Genomic DNA, 7,019 nt, shown 5'->3' on the forward strand with positions numbered 1-7,019 from the left:
CTTTCAGAAAATCAGTCGACTGGGAATAGCTGACGTATTTTAAACTGGTCTATCTTCATTCTCTTGACTTTTTTAACATGGTCTGGCCCACCCCTTTTTTTGGACTCAATAATTACAACTTTTCTCTCTATTGTACATTATCGGTTATTTTAATAAAATGTACAGATAGTGCTACAGTATATATTTTATTAAAAAATTAGGGGTTATGGCCTGATAGAGAGCGCAAATAGGTTATGTGGCAGGGTATATTTTTTTAACTGAAATAAACATTCAGTTCTTGTAAAAGTGGATTATTCCTAAACCATTGAACTTGTTTACACTATCTTCTTATATACACCCACATTTGCAGTGTAATGTCACCTGTTCAGTTATGAATCATATGCATCTCATTCTGATTCAGTGTAAAGTAGACAGATGTGATAGTTTGACACGGTACCTTCTGGTGGTCATCAAGTGAATTACAGCAAGGTTTTCTCTTCAACTTTGGCCAGTAATGTGATGTTGACCTATTCACATCCTTCCTCTTTTGTAATGCATTAAAATACCAAACTCAAAATCCCTCTCATAAGGGGTATAAAACACAACAGAAACGAAAAACGAATAAGTTTTTTCTACAATGCTTAATTTTATTTTTAGTTTTGAAAGACATTTTCTATATTCCCCACCTTCAAAAGCCATGAAACATTTGGAAAGTGTAACATAACATGATAATGAAACCATACAGTTCATAACATGCATTGACCTTTTATGACAGCATGTCCAAAATGCAAGACATCTGGTAAATGTGTGTATTTTGTGTGCTAAAATGTATGTGGTGTGAGGAGGGAAATCAATAAAGTACAAGGTGTCTGTTTATAAGGAAGCATGTTCCCATGCAGGGGCTTTCCCTGTGCACCTGTCTCTGTTTATTTATGTACTTTAAAGATCACATGAAAAACAAAGGCGTTGCCCCAGCAGCACACAAACTCGGTGCAGAAGTCTGAGAATGTTCTTAGCGCACAAAACCACAACCTGTCACGTGGGGCTACAAACTCGATAGGACGCGGGGACGCACCTTTGTGAGAATTGAGATGTGCTGTGATCTTCCTGTGGGTTACCTGAGCAACTACTGTATATTCAACATCGCAACACTCATATAATGATAAACATACCATTATTTACATTATAATCAACATCTTTTTATTGCATGCTATTGTTATTTAGTCATTTTTAAATGCACAAATGAAAATAAAAATATGTAGGTTTTATAATGTTGCAAATGTCTTAAGATTATTTGGGCTTTGTTGGCCAAATAAACATACATATGAATACAATTTTCATCAATACAAGCATTCTGGTGTGTTTATTCCTTTATTAAATGCAGATTCTCACTGAAAATGTAAGTTATGAAGTACAACCTCAGGTAAAAAGATAATAACAAATAACAGACTTGATATGAATAATTGACACAAATAATACATTTATTAGACTAAAGATTGCCGTTATATATAATACATCTGACTAGGGCAGTACATAGAATTTTATAAACACCATCCCTGCAAAAACATACAACTTGCTCTACATATATTTATTAAATTTAGCCAAAGAACAAATATATATATACAAATATATTTTGTCAATGTCTAATCATTACAAGGTGAATATGAAACAATATGACAGAATGTCACATTTTATTATTCACTTTTTAACATAAAAAATTTACCAACTTAATGAAACAACACTTTTGGATTCTTTACATAATGTGATCATACAACCCCAAATCAGAAAAAGTTGGGACACTGTAAGGAATGGAATAATTTACAAATTTCATAAACTTATATTTTATTCACAATAGAATAAAGATAACATATCAAATGTTGAAAGTGAGACATTTTAAAATTGTATGCCAAATATTGGCTTATTTTGGATTTCATGAGAGCTCCACATTCCAAAAAAGTTGGGACAGGTAGCAAGTGTGTGTAAAGATCACTTAACACACACTGTTTCTGCCAATCTTCTGTTAATCTTGATTACCTATAGAGTAGTATTTCATCCTTCATATGTCCAAGGAGTCTTTCGTTTTGACTTTAAAAGGTGTAAATGTCGTAAGTGCAGTACAATGGCAACTGAGGAGGAAAATGTTTGCTGTTGTTCGTGTTGTACATTACTTGCACATATGCGCTGATTGCACTTTGATTAAAGTGCGGGCGTGCTTTTCTGGGGGAAGTGCCCATAAAAGGAATATGGGATGAATTAGACATAACGGGTACCCATGTTTCAAAAAAACTTTCTGAAACTTGTAGGAAAGAGGAGACATGAGTTGAATCATACCGTAGTTCTTTTTTATCACCTCTCAAATATGGGTAGGTTTCTTCAAAAACACCAAATTTTGAGCATAAAGCTGAGATAATTACATTTTTGTGAAGGACTTTTGATAGAGATCAGATGCAGAGCGATCCACAAAACCTACACGGACGGTTTCCATAGAGTGATACTTTCAGGTTTTATAAGTTGTGGAACCAACTGGTGGATAATAGTGGTATTGCAAAAACTGGAAATATTCGTCATTGGCAGGAAAGCGTTTTCTCTTAATTGACAAGTTAAATCGTCAATGGCGGGGAAAGAGTTAACTTAAAATAAAGAATTCAGACAAAAAGTGTTTGCATCCCTGATTATTATGATCGGTTGTTAAACATTTTTCATCATTAAACACTTAATTTTCAATGTTTGCTTACTTTAAAGCAACACTAAAGAGTTTTTGCTCTTTGCTCCCCCTACAGGTTTGAAGCGTAATTGTCCATTACCACTAAATACTGTCGTAAATACTGCAGCATAGCTGGCTCTGATTGGATTGTAGGTCTGCCGTAAAGCAAGTTTTTGTAGTTTTCACTCAAACTACAGGGCAGCGACCCGACGGTTGGAAACTTCTTTAGTGCGGTTTTGGCCGATAGAGGGCTGCAAAGCGAATGTGAAAGTGCCGTTCACCCTGTTTCGAGTGGACGAACGACTGAAACTGTTTTTGGAAACGTTATTTTAAGGAAAAAAAATCTTTGGTATTGCCTAAATATCGTCTTGCATTTTGGAGCTTCTGCAATCTGTGCCCTTGCCTGGTTTGATTCGATTGGTCATCTCTTAATCATTTTGACATAAGACTTGTTTGACCCAATGCGGCATCATGCAAACATCACACTACTGCGAGACTGATTTGAATGCATACAGAGTCATCTACTTTCAAATCGCTCTTGCAATGCTGTGATATCACATGCTGATCGTCTGCGTGGCGCCACAAGTAGCCAAGCTGAGGGACACTTGACCACCAAAGTAGAGTGAATATAGGTAATTTCACAACTTCTATTATAAACGCTTCAGAACAACACCAAGGTCCGAACCTCAGGGACCTCATTGTTAGGTACGGACATGCATCAGACAATACTTCAGGGCCAGCAGGAAAGACTTGCCAAGATGGGGCTGCTCTCTGCTTTCTAGGAAACTTGGCTGTCATAAGTCCACACTAGTCATCTCCAGATGCATCCTCGATAAAAGTGAATCAAGAGCACATCCGGGAATTTTTTGTGAATTTAATGTGAACTTCGAATTGGAACAGCGACTGATGATGTTTCAAAAGTCCACAAGACACAAGTACAGACAAGAACGCATTTGAGAAATGATTTAAGTTTGGTGTAACACCTGTCAGGGAAGCTGCTGCTTCCGACTCCAACCATGTGAGGGCGCATTCACCAGAGTTTTGACTGTTACACCTGCATCCTGTTTGTCAATCTTGTTTGCCTACTCTTTTTGATTCGCTGTTCCTTGATTCTGTGCCAGTTTACCAACTGTTTTATACTTTGAGCCTTGGATGATCTTTTTTGTTATCTTTGCCTTGTGGCATAGTTGATAATGAACGTCTCGGTTACGTATGTAACCCTCGTTCCCTGAAGGAAGGGAACGGAGACGTCACGTCGTGACCGACGAATTGGGAACCGCTTCGCGGGTGACCTATCTACTTCGAGAACTATCAAAAACGCCAATGAACTTGGCATGCAGGTATTTGCATAATGCCGGCGCCGCCCCGCCAGGTGCGTATATAAGGCACAGGTGCATAATACCAAATCAGCTATATTATTGCTGAGAAGCCGAGCAACAGTGCCCGGCCTGGACAGCAATGGAACAGCAAACTGTGGCGACGGGACGTGACGTCTCCGTTCCCTTCCTTCAGGGAACGAGGGTTACATACGTAACCGAGACGTTCCCTTTCAGTCGGTCACTACGACGTCACGTCGTGACCGACGAATTGGGAATCCCTACCAAAACGCCACTGCAGCTGAACCCTTCCAGTGCCTGCAAAAGCCCTCCGCCCTCCACATAAAGGGGCGGAACCTAAGGCGAAATGCAGAAGGCCGGTCACTACCTGTTCCTTAACCCACGATAGTGAAGCAGCGAACTGGGAGAAGCGTCTAAACTGAGCGGAGCTAGAACACTGCGGAAGCCATCCCCTAAGAAGGTTAAATGGATGACATAAAAATATATGAAACAACCGACAGGTTGCTCAAATAAGTCTCTGAACAATACATGGTATGTTGAGAGATGCAGAGCAGGCTCTGCAAGGAAAAACGTGGAGGATTAGAACCCCACGGACTATACACACAAATGAACCCCACGTAGGGGACAAATGTGGACGCCTAGCCTACACAGGTTTACAGAGAATACATCAGTGATAGGTTGACAGCGGATGCTCCGCAACACCAGCTATCAGGGCGGTGGAGGAGAGGCAAAAACAGTTTTTTAGACGTTTTTGCCCCGATGGCCTTCCATAATGGTGCAAATGTGCAGCACCAAAATAGAGGCTCCAAGCCGACACACGAGCCGACCCTCGGCATTCTTAACTAGTTAGTAGAAAGAACCCGAGTGGAAACCGGTTCGACACGAACACTATAGAATCTTGTGAACGTATTAGGTGTCGCCCAGCCTGCAGCTCTACAAATATCTGTTAGCGAGGAACCGCGAGCCAGTGCCCAGGATGATGCCACACTGCGTGTAGAGTGGGCACGTAAATTAAATGGACAAGGCACATTCTGCTTTTGATATGCAAGGGCTATAGTATCCACAATCCAATGGGACATCCTCTGCTTGGTGACAGCTTTTCCTTTCTGCTGACCACCGTAACAAACAAAGAGCTGATCTGAGGTCCTAAAACTTTGCGTTCTGTCTATATACACACGTAGTGCACGAACAGGACATAACAAAGCCATGGCTGGTTCTGCCTCTTCCAAAGGCAGTGCTTGGAGATTCACCACTTGATCTCTAAAAGGAGTGGTGGGAACTTTGGGCACAAAGCCGGGCCGGGGTCTCAGTGTTACGCTGGATGCAGCCGGCCCGAACTGAAGGCACGATTCATCGACCGAAAATGCATGAATATCCCCTATCCTCTTAACAGAAGCCAAAGCAAGGAGAGTTAAAGTTTTCATTGTAAGAAACTTAACACTCACACTATGCAGAGGCTCGAATGGGGCTTCCTGGAGTGATTTCAGCACCAAGGACAGGTCCCAAGGAGGAATAGAGGGGGGACGCGAAGGATTCAGTCTTCGAGCGCCTCTGAGAAATCTAATGACTAGGTCGTGCTGACCCACTGTTCTACCGTTTACGGGTGAATGGTGAGCTGATATCGCAGCGATATCGACTTTAATAGTGGATGGTGACAGCCTATTCTCCAAGCGACGCTGGAGATATAAAAGCACAACACTAATCGGGCATTCTCGGGGGTTTTCACTTCGGGAAGAACACCAGTCGACAAACAGGTTCCATTTAAGCGCGTAAGCCTGTCTCGTAGACGGCGCTCGCGCAGCAGCAATAGTGTTAGATACCTCTTGCGGTAAATCACTCATATCCTCCGTGCCCCGTCCAGAGACCACACATGGAGGTTCCACAGGTCGGGGCGCGGGTGCCATAATGTGCCCTCTTGTTGAGAAAGAAGGTCCTTCCTCAGGGGAATCTTCCACGGAGGGGCTGTCGCGAGGAGAGAGAGTTCTGGAAACCAGCTCCTGGTTGTCCAATACGGTGCCACCAACAGCACGCTCTCCTCGTCCTCCCGGATTTTGCATAAGGTTTGCGCAATGAGGCTCACCGGAGGGAACGCGTATTTGCGCATGTTTCGCGGCCAGCTGTGTGCCAATGCATCCACGCCGAGCGAGTCGTCGGCTAGTGAATAGAACAGGCGACAATGGGTCGTCTCTGGGGAAGCAAACAGATCTATCTGCGCTTTGCCGAAACGTCTCCAAATTTGCTGAACCGCAATGGGGTGGAGTCGCCATTCGCCGGGACGCGCAGCCCGAGAGAGCGCATCCGCCTCTACATTGAGCGTGCCCGGGATGTAAATGGCACGAAGAGACCTCAAATTCTTCTGACTCCAAGTGAGGAGGTGACGGGCGAGATGCGACAGGTGACGCGAGCGTAAACCGCCTTGACGATTGATGTACGCCACGGTCGCAGTGTTGTCTGTACGAACTAATACATCTTTGCCCCGTAACTCGTTGCTGAAACGGACGAGCGCAAGATATACAGCCCACATTTCCCGGCAGTTTATGTGCCAATGCAGCTGGGGTGTCGTCCAGACCCCCGAAGCCGCAAGCCCATCGTACGTGGCCCCCCACCCCGTGTCTGACGCATCTGTGCATACTATCGCGTGCCTGGAGACCTGTCTCAGAGGCACACCGGCTCGGAGAAACGCACGGTCTGACCACGGAGTGAAAGTGCGACGACACGCAGGTGTAATGATAACACGGTGAATGCCGCGCAACCACGCTCTCCTCGGGACTCGATCGTGAAGCCAATGCTGCAGCGGTCGCATATGAAGCAGTCCGAGCGGAGTTACAGCTGCGGCTGCTGCCATATGCCCCAAAAGCTTCTGAAATTGTTTCAGCGGGACCGCGCTCTTGCTCTTGAATGTATTCAGGCAAGTCAGAATCGACTGTACACGCGCTTCTGTTAGACGAGCTGTCAAATCGATCGAGTCCAGTTCCATACCGAGAAAAGAGATTCTCTGC

This window comes from Misgurnus anguillicaudatus, chromosome 24 (genome assembly GCF_027580225.2).
Source record: "Misgurnus anguillicaudatus chromosome 24, ASM2758022v2, whole genome shotgun sequence".
NCBI lineage: Eukaryota > Metazoa > Chordata > Actinopteri > Cypriniformes > Cobitidae > Misgurnus > Misgurnus anguillicaudatus.